The following is a 19,435-nucleotide window of genomic DNA, read 5'->3' on the forward strand; positions in this document are numbered from 1 at the left end:
GGCATCTGATTCACCCTCCTTATATCATAAGGAAAAAATAGCTCATACTTTCCTCTTCTCAAGCTGTCATCTCAGTATTATCTTCGAATACCTCTCCTCTTCTTTGCATTCACTTTTTAATGTTGCTTTCTTTTTAAAACAATTGTGCTATTATGGTTAGTCTATTCCTGCTATCAAAAGTGCTGGTTAGTAATCATGTGAATTTTCACTGCAGTGTATTCTGTATTTTACCCATTGCCATGCTATTTGAACTCCAGACTACATGAAATATTTTCAACTGTACTTCTATTTCTTGAAGCTTATTGATTTTTGGCAACCTCTTTATGACAGCTGCTATTGAATATGCACAGCTTGTTAAATAGAAATCTACAATATTCAATTGTAGATTGATTATGTTAAAATACTATCTCATATTTTTTTTATGCAAGGCAAAAGAACATTCCCTGTTATTTGATTCATCTTGGTGTCTAGCCCTTGACAATGGATTCATGATCAAACTTATGAAAATGCAGCCAATTTTGTTTTCTACATTATTTAACTTGACCATATAAAAGTAACACTGTACTTCCTAACTGTTGAGGCTCTACCTACTGCAGTATCCAGGCAATTGACAATTCAAGAAACTGAGCCCCAGAATATTTCATTATGCTAATATAAATTTGTTTTGGAAAAGATGATTGATTTTTGTTTTTACAATGGATATAGAGCAATATTAAAATTTCATCATTTAAAACAAACAAACAAACCCCAAACCCGCTAAACCCAAACTGTTCAATTAACCTGAAGAACAAATAAAATAACTTTTAACATCTCATCAATGTTGACTTTTCTATAAATTGCAGAAGTAGCTATTTGTCTCCAGGACGTGAGTTTGACAGTCAAGGTTTAACTACTCTTCTGGCTCTTTCTTAAACCATATTGTGTGTAGTGGTGTGAGAGTTGTTTTATTAAGTTACTAAGTTATTTTTGTAAGATTTATAAGTTATTTTGGTAATGGTTCAGTCCACTGTACCCCCCTGTGTTCTGTAATAGTTTCCCCCTTATGAGTTGGTTATATAACCACACGTTTTATGCCAATCATTCCTCCCCTGCACTTGTCCCTGTTAATCCCCCCCTCCCTCCTCTTGGTCGCCCTGTCTGTCACTTTGAGACCCTTCCCTGGATTCTGGAAAGATCCAGGAGAGGTGTCGAGTGATAGGCTGGTGCCCGGGGAATCCCCTCCTCCCCTCCTGTGATTTGTTAATGGTTCAAAGGTTGACACCCCTGTTACACCCCCGTGTTCCCTGGTTGGCTGACCCATTGTCAGCCCTCCCCCGTTTATAAGTGGCCGCCAGGCTTTGATCTCTGCTCTCTCTGGGCAGCAGTGGTCTGAGGTGGAGCTCCTTGCTGGACTCCCCTTAATAAACTACCTTCTACCCTGCCTAAAGAGAGACGACTCTTTTTCTGTCGCCGCCGTCGCGACTCCATCAGGTCCACTCGCTGGTGTGGGGAACCAAGAACTCACCGGGAGGAGGTTACTCGCCCTGCCTGTAACCCCGACCGATCCTCGTAGAAGCAGTGCAGAACTGAGCTAGCCTGTGGTCAACGCCTGCCAAGCGTGAGGGGACACTGCAACAGTTGTGGTCTTGGGAAAACTTTTGTAATTTTTTCTCCATCTATAAAGAGAATGTAAACATAAACCTTTTTGTAAAATGTCACATGATGTACCAATGGAAAGTATTGTGTTGAAGCTACCTAACTATTATTCAGATTATGTATAAGCTACCCTTAATTGTTTTATACTCCACCACACACTTATCTGCATTCAAGCTAATGGCATCATTTTCCCTGCCTACCAATCACATCATCAGGGCAATAGAAATCTCATTTTTGCCTAAGATTGGGATAAAAAATCACTGCTAAACAATACAGGCTGGAGAGCAGAGGGTGCTGGAAGCAAAGGAAATACGTTCCATGATTAGCAGTCTCCCAGAAATCCCAGGAGACCCTGGCAGAGTATAGGTCACAGAGCCCCAGTCAGAGTTTACAAAACAGAATGGAAGTTGCTCTGTGCTGACAGTAAATCACTTTTTTTTTTTTTTTTTTTTTTTTTTTTTTTTTTTTTTTTTTTTCCCTACAAGTTTGTTTGTGAGGGAAGTTGGATGAAGAGTGACTAATTCCAGCTCATTTTTTTCACTAGCATACAAAGAGTTTCTGGAGCATGTAGTTGAACAGGGCTGTGCTGTATCTCAGGATACTTCTGATAGGAGGAGTCTGGACCTAAAGGGCTGGGTTACAGCCAGCTTCACCTAACCACTAGGCATCAGCTAAGAGCAAAAATTCAAGCCTCTGTTAATAAAAGGAGTAAAATATCCTCCAACTCCTATTACTAATCTGAAAAACTTATTTTAAAGGTGTGATTCAATTGCTTTCACTTAAGCATTTAGTGCCCTTAGATGTACTTGGGCACCTAGAGGCCTTCAGCTGCCACATGCCAGATGGCACATAAAACTCACAAGCCTAATCTAACAGTGCCGCAGTAGTACCTCAAATATCCTAGTGAGCAGAATCAAGTCCCATGAATTTTCCTCTACCAAAATCACCTGTCATTTTAAAGGAGGAAGGAAGCGTTGTGTTTGTTTCTAACACAGTGGTATAATTGGTTTAGTATCAGTCACATTCAGAAGATACAGCTGAAACTAGAGAGGCATCTTTTGACCCTTAGCATGATTTACATTACATTGGCTTCCCTGCATGGTAGCTTCTCCTGAGTAGTTCTGTCTTTAAATTTGTCTCAAAATGAAGTTGTAGTTTTAATTTAAAACTGTAATGAGTGATAAAAGTCTAGCAACTTGAATATAATAATTTGAAGAGAATGGCACTGATGTATTTATGGTAACACAGTATTATACAACTTTTAGTATAGAGAGGTGTACACTGAACCAGCAGTAAGTTCCCTTATATTAGACAGAGGTATTCGATTTAATGGCAACAAGTTGCTGTCATGTCTAGAAATTGAAGAATAGCTACATGCCTGTCATGTCTTTGTCCTGTGCTAGAGAAATATGTGTGAATGCATCTGTGTGCTTTACATTTGGGAGCAATGTGTATGTGATTTTTCTGATGCGTGCTTTTTAAAAAACAGATACAAATATTTTATAGTTGAGTTTTGAATAAGATTTTTTTTTCAATTACTAAGTGTCCCAGTCTGACTTAAAGTAATTTAGCATTTTAGATACCGATTAGATCTTTGAAGTCAGAACAATTAATGCTTAAAATTTAGCAGAGTGTTAGATACTTTTCAAAGCCATGAAATAAGTCTTGAAATAAATTTATCTGAGTAAAAGAAAAGCCCATTTCTGGTAAAATGCTCCTCTATTCATCTGTACAAAATCTGCAAAAGTGCAGCATACACAGGCAAAATCAGGCAAGTTGAGTATTTCCAGAAGGTGGTTAAAGAAATCTAAGATGCTAAAAAATACCTTCACAGTGTCGCATCTGGTACTTTGGACTGAGGTAATAAGGCTGAATGACTAAAATTTATCAGATATGCAAAAGTGCCTGACTGTTAGCACAGGATTATTTATGTTGTTTTAACTACTGTGTTTATTCGTGGTTTCTAACAGTTAATAATTTCTTTGTACTTTTTTATATTTTTATAAGCTGTGTTGTGCATCAAGAAATGATATTGTGCAACAAAATTCGTTCTGAATAAAAGTTTAAACAAGTAATGAGTGTGCATTTCTGAGGTTAGTTTTCTTTTCAGCATACTGTATTTTCTGTAGTATAAACATACATATGATTTTATGTGATGATAGATTATCAAAACATCTTTTCTCTTGCCCTTGTGTTTCTCAACATTTTTAGTAAATGCCAAGTTTGGGGATCTATTATTCCAGTAGACTTTTAAAAAATCATTAATAGAATAACTACTTGTTGAGAGGGAAAAAATAGTGATTTAGTTACCAAAAAAGTCTGAATGTTGAAAGCCAGATAGAGCCCAATAAAAGTGGGTGAAGTGGAATGTTAAAAATAATAAAAATAATTGATAAAAAATGAAAACAATTTTCAAAGTATTATTTTCTGCTAATGTTATGTAAGCATTTCAAATCCAAAACAGATGTAACTAATGCCAAATCAATTTCTGTACATCTTTTCCTTTCAGCAACTTGGAAAGTGATGTGGTTTCTGTTTAATGAAAACGAATATTGATCCAAGAGTAGAGAAGCTATCTCATATGGCTTTAAATCTCTGAACAACAGTCAACTGTCTCTGAGTGATTATACAGGAATTATCTGAAAGAGCATTGACATTAAATGGTGTTAGTGCATAAAAATCTGTTAAAAAATGCAGATTATTGATAAGGAGAGCTAAGTGAAAGGTCAAAACTCCAGTGGGCTGTCTGTAGAACACAGGCAGAACCTTATCCTAATACACCTTTTAGTAAATAAATTGAGATACTTTCAAAATTAATCTTGACAAATTGACAAATTCATGCTGACATGCTATGGGCAATAATCCTTTTGATTGTTTTATTTAATCCAGTGTGAATTCTCAACAGAATAACAAGGGGAAAATGCAGAGTTTAGTAGTAGAAATATTTCTTAACATGCATTCTGGTTAATCAAACCAACAATGGAGATTAATTAATAAAAAATGAATTTTCTTACATATCTCACACACTCCACTTCCATAATCAGTCAATATTTTTCTGTTAAACTCTTCTTATAGACAAAGCTGCATATTTAAAGTATTTTTAATGAAAATCTGATTTAATGAATAAAAATAATGGTATGTATATATAAAATAGCCTGATAATTACAAATATCCAAAATTTATCAGTTCAGCAAGCACAGTGAAAGGAGATAATTGATTAACATTTCAGACAAAATTCTAAGTCATTGTAACTGCTATTTTTACTTTTTTTAAGTTTAGTTTATTTTGAGCAATTTGTTTTATAAACTGGGATTAAAAAATCTGCCTTTTGAGTTGCAAAAACCTTATTTGTATACGGAAGAAATAAGGAAGTCTAAAAACCATAGAATTTACTAAAAAGGAGTACTTAAATGCATGTAGATTGTGAATCTTGAGTACAGTTTCCCACAAAGAGACCATTTAGAGTGCTTTGGAGTAAAAATATCAGAATTGAAGGTAAAGGATTGAACTGGGACGAGCTGCAAGTATAATGGGTATTTACAGTGCATGGAGTCTTTTAAGTTGCACATGTAAATGTTTTCTCTCACATAAAATCAGGTAAATTACCTATATTGTGTAGAATAATTATCCCTAGATACATAAGTATAATTTAACAAATATTGATAATTCAGAATTATTCTAGGTTTTCAATTTTACTTAATCCTGGCAAAATAGACACCAGTGTACTTCACATTTGAAGCACATATGTTACGTACATCAAACAATTCTGATTTTCAAGTTTTATTTTTCTGTATTATCTTAATTGCATTAGGCCATGTTGTGTGTTGCACAAATGAAGAAGGTAATCCCCCCCAATGTTCATATGGCCACTTCTTAGCCTGTCACATGAAGTTGTTTTCTTAGCCAATGACTCTTCAACATCATAGTCAACAAAATATGAAATCTATTTCACGTTAACTTGGCAACTGTATTTTGTTAGGTGCCTCACACTCCAAAAGTACCTGTTTCTTTCAGTGGAACACTAGAATTGATGTTGGCTGTGCTGTACATGCCTGTGCTTCAGAGCAATGATTCTGAGTTTTGTGAGTGGGTCTGAAATTACGTGCAAACCTTTGACTCGGCAGAGATTCTACAAAACCTTTATGACTTGGATGTATGGTTCATGTCCTGTCCAAGTGATCAGGGTATTTTCAGTACCTCAGAACGAGCCCACAGAACTTACTGCATGCACACATGCTATTCCCATTGCATATATCTGATTGAAGAGATCCAAGATGCTAAAGCCCCATGAAATCCACCAAGCCCTTGTCTGCACATGCACAATAAACTTGTCTACCATTTCCTGATAAGCTGCAAATGCTATATCACCTGAAATATTGGATATCCCAAGTAAATGTCCATGTTGCCATGTTCTTCTCAGGCAAAATTACCAGAAAAAGAACTTAGAGAATCCCAGAATCCCAGGATGGATAAGATTGGAAGTGACCAGTGAGCCATCTGGTCCAACATCCCTGCTCCAGCAGTCTCATCCTAGAGGACATTGCACAGAATTGCATCCAGACTTGAATTATTCTAGGGAAATCTAGAACTTTGTTAACTCTAATACATTTCCTGAAAAGGACACCAAATACAGTTATTTCAATTGCACTCCAATTTCTAGTAGTGGTTTCTCACGATGCAATATAAATACGTTTGCATGCATATATCAAGTAGAGAAGGATAGATCTTATGAAAAAGTAATTAAGTTAGTTGTGAGTCCTCAGAACTAAATTTTCAAATCTGTTTTATGAACCACTGGAGCTGAAAAGCCTCGGAGACCTCTTTGCCATTTCTTGGCAGAAATAATACAGTTGGCTGAGCCTAATAAAACACAAGGTATCTCAAGTAGGTATGAAATTGTTGCTTTTATTAGAAAATCCCTGGCCATTTGTTTGGGCATTATGTGCAATAAGCTATAGACTATTGGTATAAAATTCAGCATTAGAAAGAATTTCTTGAACATAGAAGAGCCAAATATAGGCTACATCATCAATATTCATAGCTAGAGAGAGAAACTTTTAAGGTCTGAAATCTGCAGTATGAAATAGAGGACAAACAAATGAATCTGTTTACTTGAAAGAGTAAACAAGCATGCAAGGAAGGTGAAACCCTCATTTAAACTCAGATACTTTTAGAGTGTTAAGTGGTCTTTGCAGTAAGGAAGATCCATGGGGCCATATAGTATCCATATAATGCTGACAAAGAATTTCTCTTTAAAATCTGCATTATCTGATACACTATTCACATCTTTATGGTAATCACTTATAAAAAAAGTCTGAAAAATTAATCCTTGCAATTAATTCTGTGAGTTAAAAATGTGAAGAATTTGCATCGTAATCTAAATTACTCCAAAACTACACATTCCTTTTTAAAACTACATACTTCTTTTTGCTTCTAGCTGCTTTCAGTGAATTTATATGGCTATGTAATGGAAGTTAAGAAGAATTGTTTATGTTGAAAGACCATTTGGACCTCAACAGAAATTTTATTATAAATTTGTTTGATTTAAATAGGTGAATGAAGAAAGAATAATTTTCAGGAAATGAAAAGTTAGAAATTATGTGACTACAAAGAATTGCAGTACTGGAAAAGCTATAAAACATATTGTTTTGCTTCAGGTAATTTTTAATTCTGGACACACTGGGCAGATCGTTGACAATTTGAACACATGTATCCACACATTTCATGTTGTTCTGGGAGGTGAGCATCCTGTGCCAGGCAGGAATACTTTGCACTGCATTCAGAAGTCCTCTTCCCCCTGATTACAAGTACCTGGTTGGATCACCCTGTATCTCTTGAATGCACGTGCTCTAATTTTTGAGGGAAGCTGGAATATGTGTATGTCTTGGGAGAGTACAAAGGAAAAAGAATGCACAGATCTTCTTCCAGAAGCTGAGAAGCATTTTTGTGTTCTTCTCTCTTCTCTTGTGAAATGCCAACTCTCCAAAACAAGAAGCAGATATGAATATAATCCTGATAAAGATGAAAAGGTATTAGCTATTACTGTCATTATTTCAGAAGCAGCTCTTAGGGATAAAAACCATCTGGGTCTCACATATGAAGTGAATGAATCTACTTGAGCAATTTGTTAAATGAAACTGGGGCAGTGACAACAAAAATAAAAGGAATATGCTACCTCCCTGCTGTGTAATACCCAGCATGTCTAAGAGTAATTTGTCATATTTTCCCTTTGGGAAATCAATACTACATGAAAGGGAAATTCATAGCAACTGAAGAGCAATCTGTATGCCAGCATTCACCATATATCTTGAGATATAGGTAAGCCCTGCCAGGCATCAGCATTAAATAGCTTGTAGCAGAAAATATTTTTCAGTGGAGCAAAAGGCAGAAGGGATGTCTTTTATAATTTAAAGGGGAGGGCTGTGTAAATTTTCCTTCTGAATATTGATTGCCGTTGCTTTGGGCAAAGGATGCATTCAATAAAATATTTAGTTTGTTGCATTTGAATTTATACGAAGCTGAAGCCACATGCTAAACAAAGGATAAATAGTGAGGAAAAGTAGATTTCATAAGGAATCAAAAATTATCTGTCAATTTTCTATATTTTTCTGTCTTGCTGTATACTCACTCTATGTTAAGGTGAAGATCTTTGAAGAATGCTTAATTTAACAGTATCCAAATCATGCAGATCTAGTTCCCATTCACAGTAATTTCTTCCTTTCATGCATCTCTTTAACTCTGATCAGCACACTTGTTTATTGTCATTAGGTAATATTAAAAACCCCAACCACTAAATGCTATGGAGTACTGAATTAACTTGATGATGTCCAGAAGTCTCCTTTACATAAATTACATGAACTTGGAGCGGGGTATAGGGTGATGTGGGAATGGTTCTGTCAGGTGTTCCACTCATAAATGATGCAACATACTCCTACATCTCTGTATTAGTTCTGTTAAACAACATAATATTGTACTTTATATATTTTGTACCGTATATGTGCATGCAATCATACACATGCACAGGCACATACATCAATGTGACAGAAAATATGCTGAAAATTAAATTAAAATCAAGGAATAAGGAATACAGAATGTTTTTAAAACATCAAGAACATAAGAAAGCCACAGATTTTTGAGGGGGTTTCTGCAGTTTTAGCTCACAAAACACATACATGGTTGTTAAAAAACATTGCTCTAGGATAAATTTCTGTGTGTAACCTACTGTCATAAAAGCATGGGGAGATATTTTAGTTATCCTGGTAAGGTCACCTTGGTCATCAATAGAGACAAAAATAGATAGATTTGAACATTGTTATGAAGAATGAGATATTTAAACCTCACTAAATTATTTTGTTTAGCAAGAGACATGGGGTGAAGTGCCCATCCAGGCCTGAATACTAATAAAAGTAGTTGTTCATATGGATTAAACAAAAACGGAAATTTTGATTTGTCATACGCATAGTGAAGAATTCATTTGGTCATGATTTCAGGAACAGTTAGAATTTTATTTTATACAGCTGTGGTATAACAGAGATTAATCATGAGTAGAAACTCTGAAACTGATCCAAAATCCTACCCTAATACTGATGGAAGTATTTTTAGTTGTGAGGCCTGCTGCATCACAATACACCATTTTCTTGTTTACTTATTATTTCCTGTTGGTTTTTTAAAAGAATTTTGCATTATTTTACTGGGGAAGTAACATGTTTTAACATTTTGTAGAGCTTACATTGCTTTACAAATTGTAGGTAGATAATTTAATAGGTGGCTAATTCTATTTTCTAAGTAGCATAAACATAAAAGAAAACTCCTTTAAGGTCTGAGCAACATAAATGTTTTTTAAAACAACAAAAAAATTGTTTTAAAAAATTATTTTATACAAAACCACTTAGTAGTATTTCTCTAAAGGACCTAACACAACATGAAATAAAAGAGAATGCTATATTGCACCTATTTCCTCTGTCATTCAGAATATAATATTTAGTAGTATTTCCACACAACTGGAAAGAGACTCAAGAAAAAGAAATGCTATAATTTGAGTGTGTACAGCAGTTAATATAAGTGTGTCTTGGCAAACCTTACAGAGTGGTTCAAATCAATTGTTAACATTCTTTCTCAGTATGAAAACCAAAGGAATACTGGAATAAATTTACTGGTGTGTTGTTTGGGTTTCTCTAAATTCATATTCATAAACATCAGTTTTAAATTTGACATTAAGAGTAATATCTTCTACTATCACACCACTGTTTAGGTGGAGTCTAAAAATTGCATTTGTTTTTCCCAACACACCTAATGTAATGCCTAACTTCTAAGTAAGGGTCCCATTACAAGTATTTGTTGATAAATTCATGTTATTGCAATTATTCAACTGAGAAAATATTTTGTTTTGTATGTTTCCCTAATATCTTCTTAGGAAAAGTATAAGAGTGAAGTGAAGAAAAAAAGCAGGATTCCGTTGTTTAAAAAACTCACCTTGTGCATCTCTGCTCCTGATTTCTCTATCCTGAGTGCCCAGCATTGCAGTGAGTTCACATCACCAGGTGAAGGGGTAGCATGTTTGTGTATGCTTTTCAGGTGCTAATCAAAAGCCTGCTTTACCTGTCTTCTCAACACATGAAGCCTGGGCTAGTACATATTCCAAACATGTCTCTAGTTAAAAGAAGCTTGTAATCTCTCTACCACCTCTCCCTTCCCCTTTCTCTTCTTCTGCTCTCTTTGGTTCTCAGTCTTAGAACAGACCCAGAAGAGAAGGAAAGTTCCTACATTGGTGTGTCAGAGTGATACTGAGTTACAGAATCCCCTATGTACATCTGTTTGTTGTTTTAACTTAACATGTGGCAATTGGAATTCAGTGAGGATGACCTTGTGGCAAAGTGATTAAAGAAATCTAGGCTCTGATTGTTTTCCCCTGAGCAAGCAAATCACATTGCACTTCATTTCTTCCCTTGGAAAACACAGAAAATATCTTTCTCTTGTGCTTTGTTATGAAAACCAAAATACAATTGTTGTAGGAGTGTAGAATGGTCCATACAGAAGACTGGATAAATGTATGCCAGTGTGCTTGTGCATGAACACAAATATAAGATATAGTGCTGTACATAGAGTCACAAGTTTCACTTGGCATAAAAGACACGTCAAAGACAGATTGAGGTAGTCAGAATGGCTTTATTCAGTTGGGTTTTAGTCAAGCTAAGTGTAGTTTAGAGGAACAAGTGTGATTTAACTAGAAATAGCACTGTTGAAATGTAGAAGCAATTTCAGCAGAGTGAAAAGTCTCTGCCATTCTAGGGGTAAAGAAGAAGCAAAGGTTTGGGGAACAATGTCTTGGCACTATGCTACTCAAATGACAGCACAACATATTTTGTAGAATGTACCTTTATAGGAATATTTACAGTTGTATATACAGATACCTATGCACTTCATTTCCTCAGGCAGCAGGAGAAGAGTTACAAATTCTTTGTGCTGCCTTTTTTTCCCCACTTGATGTGTTGCCACCGATACAGAGAGAATTAACAAAATGTTTTATGGGTGTTTTTGGTGAAAAATGTTTTAAGGCTGCCAAGTTCATAGCCATTTGTGCCTTTAAGGCTAGATGAAAAAGATTGTCAAGGAAACACATAATAATGAGTTCCAAAAGAAAATGTTGCCTTTAGAAAATTAGGGAAAGAGGAGCCAAGTATCTACGAGGCTAATCTGTAATTGTTGTGGCTTCCACAATAGAACAAAACACTGCATGGATACCCCAGGTTTTGATGTAGAAAGTTTATTTGTAAGTGCTTTAATGAATTTTCGAGGAACATCATTAAGATGATGGGTGTCAAAAGATGGTTTTTACATCATGAAGGAAAGAGTGTAATCATTTTCTGAAATGTGTTCCAGCTAACTGCTTGGGTCGTTTCTACACGAATTTTTTTAAGCAATAGTGTTATTTGAAGAACACTATTTTTTTAGTCTGAACTGGAACGTGATATGATTTTATGGAAATTCTGTGATGGCCATGTGAATTAATTTAATAGGAAAGGATTGTATATTTTATGTACTTGTTGATGGATATTTTCCAGAAGTCTGTTAGTTTCCCAGAGGTTACAGAATCGCAGAATGGTTAAAGAAGGGTCCACCTGTTGACTCATCCAGTCCAACCTCCCTGCCCAAGCAGGGTCATCCTAGAGCACAGGATTTTTCCAGATGATTCTTGAATATCTCCAGTGAGGGAGACTCCATAATCTCTCTGGGAAATCTGTTCTGGTACTTGGTCATCTGCACACCTTCCTCATGCTTGGGTGAAATTTCCTATGCAACAATTTCTGCTCATTGCCTCTTGTCCTATTGTTTGGCACCACTGAGCAGACCCTGGCTCCATCCTCTTGACACCCCCCCTTTAGATACTGACAGACATTGATGAGGTCCCCTCTCAGTTGTCTCTTCTCAAGAGTGAACAGGGACAGCTCACTCAGCCTTTCCTCGTGAGAGAGAGGCTCCAATTTCTTAATCATTGTTATCCCCCTCTGCTGGACCTGCTCCAAGTTCTACATGTCTCTCTTGTACTGGACACTGCACTCCAGATGTGGCCTCACCAGGGCTGAGTAGAGGGACAGGATCATATTCTTCAACCTGATGGAAGGCTCTTCCTAATGCATCTCAGGTGGCCTCTTGGCCACAAGGTCACACTGCTGGCTCTTGGACAGCTTGGTGTCCACCAGAGCCCCCAGAAGCTTCTCCACAGAGCTGCTTCCCATCAGGCTGGCCACAGCATGTCTGATGTCTGGGGCTATTCCTTGCCAGGTGCAGGACCATGCCTTTGTCTTTGCTGAACTTCAGCTGGTTCCTCTCTGCCCATCTCTCCAACCTGCCAAGGTCCCTCTGACGGGCTGCACAGCACTCTGGGGTATCGGCCACCACTCCCAGCTTTGTGTCATCAGTGAAGGAGGCACTATTTATTTACATCAGACTTTATGGTGTTATTATATTATACATCAAGTTTGAAGTGTTTAACAGAACAAAAAATTTAACATTAATATGAAGGAAATTTGGACATATTGCCCTCTTCTCTTTACCCAGAAATTTCCTGTTTAGAAGCACGATCTTATTTGGCAAAGCAGTTCTAGAAGAGGATTTTTTTGTTTGTTTAAGTACTCATTGTAAGAGCTGTTGGTGGGCAATTAAACGAAAATAAACTTTTTCTTTCACTCAGTCAGAATGGAACCCATGTCTTCCAACTAAATGGCTAAAATACTGTCAGAAGCACTCAAAGAAATTCAGCTCCTGTAAAAGATAAAAATAAAATCTTCATTTCCCAAAAGAGCTGATGTTTTAAAAATGAAAATACTATTACTTTTCTGCTTTGCTTCATTTTGCTTTTTAATATAGATTATATACTAGCCCCCTGAGAGATTACCGTTGGAAGGAAACAATCAAAATGGAACCTGGCCTAGGAAGATGTCATCTGACTGAAACATACAAGTCTTTTTTCAATCCGCCTTTCAAAAATAACCAAGTAATATCTTTCTGTTAGATACCATATTTTGGTTGCAAATATAACACACCGGTTCAGCATAAGGAATAAAATCAACTGGTTAGGCAATATACACAAATTAGGAGAAAAATGAGGTATGGAGAAATACCTACATTGAATTGCTAGTTCTTAACTCAGTGCTGTTGTCACACTTACTTGCATCTAATAAATCTGAACCAATATGCCTAATCATAATTGAGATCCACATAACTGGGAAGAATTTTTATACAACCTCTCTTACCCAAGGGGAACCCTAGCGGTTTTCTGGAATGAATATTTGCATGTCAGCCCTGTAGGCTGGGTGTGCTGAATCACCCACAGGAGCCTACATGTTTGTGTCATCCAAAAGACTTAAAGAAAGATGATGTAACAATTTCTGGACACTACATATAGCCGTACATTCAGCCAAGTCTTTAGAGCTGCTGAACCAGCAGGCCTTACAGGTTTTGTAGCCAATAAAGTGCTGATACAACGTCAGTAACTTCAGAGCTGTAATTTATCAACTGTCTAACTCTATGAACTGATAGTCTGAGAGCTGTGAGATTTGGAAAGTTCACAGACCAGCATCTAGGCTGTAGGATTTTGGTCATATGGGATTTCAGTTAAATAAAGTCAGTGGGAGAGCTCTGGCCTTTTATTCTTCTCTGTATAACAGCACATATTGATTTAGTACTGAAAAGAGAGGACATAAAAAGCAGATTTTGCACTACCAGAATTTTTTGTGTCAATTTATTAATTTTCTTTCCCTTACTGAAGTGGAGATAAGATTACATTTGGCACTGTGAGGCATATGATGGCTTTTCAGTGACTATTGCCTCCTCTTTTCACTCATTCCCTGTCATCTTGTGACATATTTAGGAGAAAGATAAAATAGATAACCATCAGAATGTGGGACTAGGAGGGAAGCATGAACCCTGTAAGAACTGTTACATAGAGCAGTGGTTGTCCAAGTAGCTACCACTTGATCACAGAGGCAGAAATGTACTTGCATCCAGCTGGACTATCATGCTAAGCTTGATCTCATCCATATTTGGGGTTGTTTTTGATGACACATCTTTATTTCCTTGTTTTGTCCTGAGTAACCATGGCTTCTCGATTGTTCTTTCACTCAAAAGCTGGAATTGAGGGCTTTATGAAGTTGATGTTCTTATGTAAAAATACTGAATTTGCTCACACTCTACCAGCCAAAAAGCTGCTTTTTTTTTTTTTTTTTTTTTTTTTTTTTTTAAATAATTAATCTAGCTTAAAAATGGATTAGTGTTGACATCACTTCTTAACAATAAGGATAGAAACTCAGAATGAACAGCTGTTTGGACAATCTTGGATGAAAGCCTTTCCCTAGGCAAACAGAGGAGATTCACAGGCACATGCAAGGGCACATTACTGCCATTATTGATGCCCATCTGTCAGACTGGCATGTTGCCCACTCAGAAGCTGAGTCTAAACAAGGTCTTAGTGATACAGGCTCTGCCTCCTCTATGACAGTACTGCCACCTGGGTGCCAAACAACTTTTCACAATAGCTTCCATTTTTAGGTAAAAAGAAAAGTGCTATATTTAAAAGAAAAAAAATTAATTATAATCAAATGGAAAACTTCTTTTGCTTTCAAACAAATAAGGTGTCATGAATTACTTTATATATGTGTGTGCAGTGTATAAATATATATACACACAGAATTTATATGTAAAATGACGTTGTTGCCTGTTGCGGCAGGGGACAAGAGTTACTTGTTTTCATGAAGAATGATAATTTCTCATTTACCAGGCAAGTGATCTATAGATTTCACAGAATTTTAGGGGAAGGGGGAATTCAGAATATTTAGCAGTTTTTCTTGGAAAGAGTTTACTTACAGAAAAGTGATCATATTAAGTACCTGAGGAGACTGATTCTTTCTACCCCTGGAAATTCTTTGAATAACTACATAAGAGATATTGAATTTCAAATGCTTTTGAAATGTCCATTCCTTACCTAGTGTTTCTGATGGACCCAATGTCACCAAACACCTAGCAGTAATCTTTTCTAGGCAGTAAATGGAATTCCAAGTAATTCCTATTGCCACGCATAATCCTCCTCCAAGCAGTTTAAATGACCTTAACTGTTGTGTGAAGTATTATAATGGCACTGTTTCATGTCCTGCCAAAACTGAGCTTATTTTTCACACAGAGTATTCTATTTAATTATGTTTTCTTCAATAGAACTATTTATTGTATTTCATTCCAGTCTGGTAAATGAGGTGTGAAGTTTTATGCCATGTCTAATAATATTCTCTAAAAATATGGGTCAGTTTAATTTTGTTTTTTTTTTTTTTTACAGATATGACTCTAAGTATGAAAGTGATTCTGTGTTTGGAATACTAGGCTATTGGCAATCTGCCCTGGAAACCTCACTAATGAGAGAAATAAGAAATGCCTTCAGAATATTCTAGCTTTATTTTCCTATGTAATGAAATCTGAGTATTTTGCCTTTAAATGCATATATGTTTATTATTATTAGAATTATGCTTACTTGTGAAGAAGAATGCCATGAAAAAATTACAGAGGTCAAAATTACTTTTAAGCTTTAAAATAGCGCTATTACAAAAAAGTGTCACCAGGTGGCAATGTTACACAACCTCGTCCAAGTTATTTTTGGTGTGGAAGCAAATAGCGTGTTTTAGAAAGATGCGTTCGCTTTAGCCTTTAGTTATGAAAGACTTGCACTAAAGAGAAATTTTGATGAAGATGAGAAATATTTACCGCTTGCTTGACTTCTGGATTCGAATTCGTTGAGGCAGACCACAGACAAGCAGCGTTTCCTGAGCTGTGTGTATGGCAGACGCCCCTCGTGCCTTATAGGCTGCTCAGGTTACGCGATGTAGTTTTGACACCACCAGCTGACCTCCTCCTAAATGAGCTAACGGGGCAATTGCTATGAACTGGAAATTCTCAATGCAGGGATAGTTTTACTGTACAAAGCGCTTCCCAGAGCCCAAAGGAAAGATTCTGTCATCGTTTTTAGTTCTCTGCATTGCAATAGAGCTACCTCCCCAAAAAAGGCTATGTTGGAATATACGGGTTGGCTTTTTACCAACTGATAGTAGCAATGTCTCTGAATCGGCTGTAAAACGATAATAAAGGTTTAGTTAGTGTTTCAATAGGGAGAGATGGTTCATGTGTGTACAAGTAGGAAGGACATGCTCCCCCCCAACTGGTGAGACAGCTTACTGTCCATCCTGGCTTTGTGACTGAAGAGTGCCCTTTCTTGTATCTGTGCAGTGGTATTAATAAATATCACTCTAGATAAGGTTAAAAAACCAACCAACCAACCAACCAAACACAACAACAACAACAACACCCAACCAAACAAAAAAAACACCCCAGGGTTGGGGTATTTTAAGTTATTGTCAGCTCATTTTTATATTTAGTCAGTTGCATTTCTAGGAAGAAATTACATCTTTTTTATTGCTAGTATTTAAAAGTCAGACCCACTCTCTTGTCACAGAGAAGGCAATAAAAATCAGCTTGTGACCATCATTGAAATTTCTCAGACATCTGAAAATAGTAATGCAGAAGATAATTTAATATTGTCCTGAGAAACATAGATGGAACTATATGTAGAATTCAACTGGCTTCTGAGTTAACTGATTCAAACTCAACACCAAATCATATGGGAAAACAGATTATGGATTAGAACTAATATGCATAGCAATGTGAATATTGTGAAAATTGTGAATATTGTTAATATTGGTTTTGCCTCAGCTTTTCTTCAATCAATGCAAAACCAGCACAATAATTTACTGTGTTGCTGTAAGCTGACTCCAAGTAATATAAGCAGTGTAATCAATGCATAAAACAGGTGGAGACAGTTTGGACCCAAGTCGACCTTAATCACCCAATACTTGGATTTGTGTACCTGTTTATCAGGCATACAAAACATTTCATGTCTGCTTTCATTTGCCTCTAACGTAACTGAATTTCTGCGAATTTTCAGCAGAAGTAATTGAAGTGTTTCGAACAGCTACTTGCTGACTGCAAGGATAAATACATCTCTAGCTTGTGGAAAGGCTACTGACAGACTGAGTCAAATAATCCAAAATTATATGAAGGATTAATTAAATTAATGAAAAGAATATTTATCTTAGAAAATATAACATTTATTATCTTCTCTTGCGGACCTTCAAGTTCTGGAATTATACAGTCACACTTTCCCAGCCATATGTATTGCTCAAACCAGGATGACCGAAATTAGTCTGAATAAGACATTTACCATAGTTACTTTTGGCAAAATAAAAAGTAGGTTCTGGAAGAAGTCCAAACTAAAAGAATATTAGCTCTGCAAATAGATGTGGGAAATCCAACTTCTTGCATTCTCCAGATGTGCTCAGATACAGTTTGTGAAATATTACTTTGTTTGATGCATGAAAGCTCAGATGTCCTGAAATAGTGTGACAGGAAATCTTTATTTACCAAAATCTTGGCCACTATTTCATCTGAGTGCTCTAAATGGTTATTTCCCAGTGAGGTGCACTGGAAATAATGTTTCGAAAGTTAATACTTTGGGTTTAAAAATACCCAAAGAATTTACCCTGTTTTTTAAATAACTTGTGAAATCCATGGTGATAGTTGTGATAAATATCTCTGCAGCCATGATTACCACTTCTTTAAAATGTTTCATCACATCTGTTTACTGGAACATCCAAATGATCCTAGGGTTTATGCAAAAGAAATAGAAGATCCCCAGATTTGTAATTTGATGTCAGAGCAAACTCCTGAATTACCTTTGGTACCTCTAGCACTGAACATTTTGAAAAAAAGTGTGTAGCCACTACAACTTTATTTATTACTACTATTTTTTTAATGTGGCTTCTATATTAGAACAGTCTAGTGCATTGTTTTCATACCTCTACAATGTGCTTTCCTTGAAATAAATTGAATGCTCCAGCTTATTCTATTTGCAGTAGAATATTGAGGCCTATTTCCTTAGATGATTCTCATAATTTTCTTACCACAGGTTTCTTTCTTTTGTATTCCTACATACACATACACACATACTCCCCACAGCGTCATCCATCTGGAATTAACTTTTACATAAATCTGGCTTGGAGTCTGATGGGTTTAGAGACTCTCTCTATTTCTCTAGCAGCAGAAATTAATAAGAATATTATTTCTACTGAAAGCATGAGACTTTTTGAAAGTAGGAACAAGGAATTCTCAGTGTATGTAATTTATATTCAATCTACATAGGACATATGGATGTTCCCTTTTAAATGATCTGTTTGGAAAAAGATATTTGCCTTCAGCAAATTATGATCTCAGTAAACTGAGATCTCAGATCTTGTAGAAAAGGAATAGAAGTAAACTGTTTTCACTGAAAAAAAAAAAAGTTCAATACCTTTTCTATAAAAAGCAGTTAAATTTGGGGTTTATTTTGGTCATATTAGAAACTGAAGCCAAGGCTCATACAGAAGATTTTCAACAAAATCCATCATTATTTTAATAGAAATCAAGTTAAACATAAGAAATAAATATCAGTCAAATAAATTTTTCTTTCCCAGGATGAGTATTGAAGTAATTGAACAGCTTATGCAAAAAAATTACATAAAAATAAAAAAGTAAAAAATTGCTATCCATATATATCAGAATATTCTACGGCATCTATTGTCTTATTTTATCTTGAATCCAACTTATTTTAGAGTAAAGAGAAGTAAAATGGAAGGAAATACTTAAAGATTAAATATACAGCAACGATAGGCTTATTTAAAAGAAGATAGCAATAAATATAAAGGAAAATACAATAGAACATACTGTTAAACACTAAGAAAAAGACAAAATGTCTTATTCACTTTTTTGGATCATGCAGTTGCTGTAAATACCTTAAAATTAGTCACAATTCCAAAATAATGGGGTTTTTTTCACATTTGTACTAATATTTTATATATTAGTACAACTATATATATACAACTGTATTGTATGCCTGGTAAGGTTGTATTTCTACTCATACCTGGTGTAATCTTGTTTTTTCTTCTCGGTAAATTAGTAGTGATTTCACTTTGTATTATTCAAATGGATCCATGACAATGCAGGTTCTTGGACTGTATCATCTACAAAAAATTAAAATACATTGTATTAATTTATTTATAGGTTATTTATGTGGGGAAAAAAAGTGTATGGAATACTAGAAGATAACGTTGAATACTTTCAGAATATTACAAAAATAAATTGCCTGCACCACCTCTTTGGTTTGTGTATTTAAAAAGGATACATGTGCTACAGCTAACTCATGTAGCTCTAGGAACTTACTGGGTTTTTC

The sequence above is a fragment of the Hirundo rustica genome, chromosome 5, assembly GCF_015227805.2.
Source record: "Hirundo rustica isolate bHirRus1 chromosome 5, bHirRus1.pri.v3, whole genome shotgun sequence".
NCBI lineage: Eukaryota > Metazoa > Chordata > Aves > Passeriformes > Hirundinidae > Hirundo > Hirundo rustica.